Raw genomic sequence first — 2,969 nt, 5'->3', positions numbered from 1 at the left:
CGCAGCAGCCAAACGCACATTTACGAAGAGCAGACTCCTAACGGCATGGGGATGAGTCATTACGGGCTTTCAAAATGCGTAAATATGGTCACATCCTAATTCAGTGTGTCACAACGAGCTACCCTGCATCTGCGGGTTACTCGGCTCCACAGAAACCTCGGAAATTCCTGCCCAACCTTATGATGCAAAAATTCATCTAAATTCGTGTCACTGCATGCAGAGAGTTAATGTGGTTTTTAGTTTTTTTTTTTAATTTTGGCACTGGATTTCAATGGAGGCTTATCTGCAGTGCTACAACCCAGTACTGCTATGTTTTGCATCACAAATTTACAACCGAGTAATAAGTAAACACAAGATTTTTTGGCTTGGATTTTCCAAGGTGATTAAATAATTTTCTAAATAGCTTTGAGAATGAAGCTGTCTGAAATCCCCAAGGTAATAGGAAATTGACTGCATCCCCATACGCTCCATAGACATAGGAGGAATTCAAATTTACTGAGAAGTAATATAAAATATTTAAGAAAGCAAACAGAATTGAATAAAACCTCTTGCAATGTAAATTAAATCTGCCCAAACCAGCAGTGATTACCTTTGCTGCCATGGCTCCTCCAGAGACTCTGTGTGCCTCAGGCTCCACACGGCCCCTGCCTCACCAACGCCCGTCACAGACAGTGTGCACCTCATACGTGATTTGAAGACCTCCAAATATTTTTTTTCAATGTTCAAAAGCAGTATTTGTTGCACACTCACCCAAAGAACAGGAAGACAGGAGCATCAGGAACCAGGCTGAGTGGTGCTTTTGGAGCCAGCAGGTGTCTGGAGCACCACCTGATGACCCAGAGGATTGGCAGTAGCCTCCCTTAGGGCTTCCCAAGCTTTCCCACAGTGGGAACCACCTGCAGCACCCCCCTGAGCCCTGAAGCACTGCCAGCTCACCCAGGCACGGCCCGTCAGCTGGAGCCCGTCCTCGGCTGAGAGCCACAGCCCACAAGCAGAGGGAAGGGGCCCCGGCCATGGCCGGGCCTGCAGGGGCAGGGGAGGAGCAGGGCAAGCCGCCCCAGCTGGGGCCTTCCCGGCGGGACCGGCCTTCATCCCGGCCCAGCCGGGCAGGGGGAGCCGAGAGCCACCGGGGGAAGGGCTCTGGAAAGCCATCCCTCCTGAGCAGCTCGAGGAAATTCATATTTCATGTTCTGCTCCTTCTCTGCCCACGGAGTTCTTTCTCGTGGTGGTGCGTAGGTGTGTGTGAGGGATTTATCCTTTCCCCACTGAATCACTGCAGCACAACATCTTTTCAACCCTTCTGTACAGCACAAAAGAGCCTCTCGGCGTTTCTCCTCATTTTCCTGCTTAAGGAGACAGCCAGCAAGCTCCACAGTGTGACCCACTTGCACCCCAGCTCAAGGCTGCGGGCTGCTCGAGTCCTGCTAGCTCTGGTTGGGGGCATGTCTGGGGGGCAGACATCCCTACTTCTGCCAGCTGGCACCCCAAAACCACGTCCTGATGCCAGCATGAAGGTGCCTGGAATGATGCTGCTTGTTCAGCTGGAAAATAGCTCCACAGTGAAGGGAAGGAGCAGAGCATGGCACACTGAGCATGCTGGGCTCCCCTCAAGGCCTCGGGGGCCCAAATCCAAACCAAAGAATTCCCAAATCCCAATTGCCACAGTAGCAAAGCCTTCATGCTTTAACCAGGGGCTGCTGACATGCTTCCATCAGGTCTGATATTGGTGTTGTGTATGAGTTCTCTGTATTTGGAAGGAAAATGGGGAGAAAATGAGTTCTGCAGTTGTCATGAGCGAAGTCATTGCCGTGAGTGGAGGCTCACCACAGACGAAGGCCCTCCTGGCTGACCCTCATATCAACTGCTTATTTAGGAAAAGACAGAAGAGCTTTGGAAGGTAGCCAGCAATAAAATCTAAATTTTGGCTGTACTTCCTGAAGCTTCAAGTGAGCATTAATGACCCTCGTGTAAGCTGTCCCATCCAACAGTGCTTTCCAACCAAGGATGTCACAGCTTGGAAAGACAATGTGGGCAGGCCTGAAGCAAACCTGTGGGCCCCAGCAGCACAATGCCCTTCCAGCATGACTGGGTTCTCACTGAACTTTGGGCAGCCACTGCTCAGCCCACTGCAAGTTAGAAAAAATAGACGTCTAAAGGTTTTCCAGTTATACTTGTGTGCAGCCTGACAGACCAATAAAGTGGCTGTGCCCCCATCCTTGTACCTTCAACACAAGAGCATGTAGCTGCTCCCTTCTCTTTCCCAGAATAGGGAAAGATTGCACTGAAGTGTGAGGTAAAAGCCAGCACTGAGCCACTGGTCCAGAATTCCCATGTTTACTCTCCCCTGGAGCAGGAGAAGGCAAGGGGATTGCACCTACTCTGACCTCGTCTCTGCTTCAAACCACTCCTGACTTTCATGCCATCTCAGCAACCTGGATGTTTTGGTTTTTGGAAGGGCTCTCTCCCCACATTCTCTTTGAAGTTTTTGCTGCTTTTCCCTTTTTGTACATCTTCCATCCCGTTTCTGCACCCTAACAACCTCGCAGCAGAGATGTGGGCTGCTGCTCAGAAAGCAAGCTGGGACAGGGTGGATCACCAAGGCTCCCCCATTCCCAAAGAGCCTTACACATACCTGCCATCCCATCCCAGCAGCTCTGTGCTGTTTGCAATTGGAGCACATGCAAAAACAGGAGCACAAGAGGTGGGAAGGGAGCTCAGCACCTCAGTGCTGCAGACCCTGGCCAGGTTTCAGTTCCTCCCTCCCAGGGCCCACTGAGCCCTGCAGGCTGTGCACATAATGAGGCCACCCTCAAACGAGGATTCAACCACAAGAGCAGGAAAAGGCTTCACCACTGAGAGCTGCAGTTCGAGGTACTCCCCCCTCCCCTACCCATCCCCCCTGCCCCAAATTAACATATTTTAGAAAACACAATTAAAAAAAAACCAAAAAGGACAAACCCTGGGGAAAC

This window comes from Passer montanus, unplaced genomic scaffold, assembly GCF_014805655.1.
Source record: "Passer montanus isolate IOZ18808 unplaced genomic scaffold, ASM1480565v1 scaffold66, whole genome shotgun sequence".
In the NCBI taxonomy this organism is placed as follows: Eukaryota; Metazoa; Chordata; class Aves; order Passeriformes; family Passeridae; genus Passer; species Passer montanus.
This window is presented reverse-complemented; position numbering follows the sequence as displayed.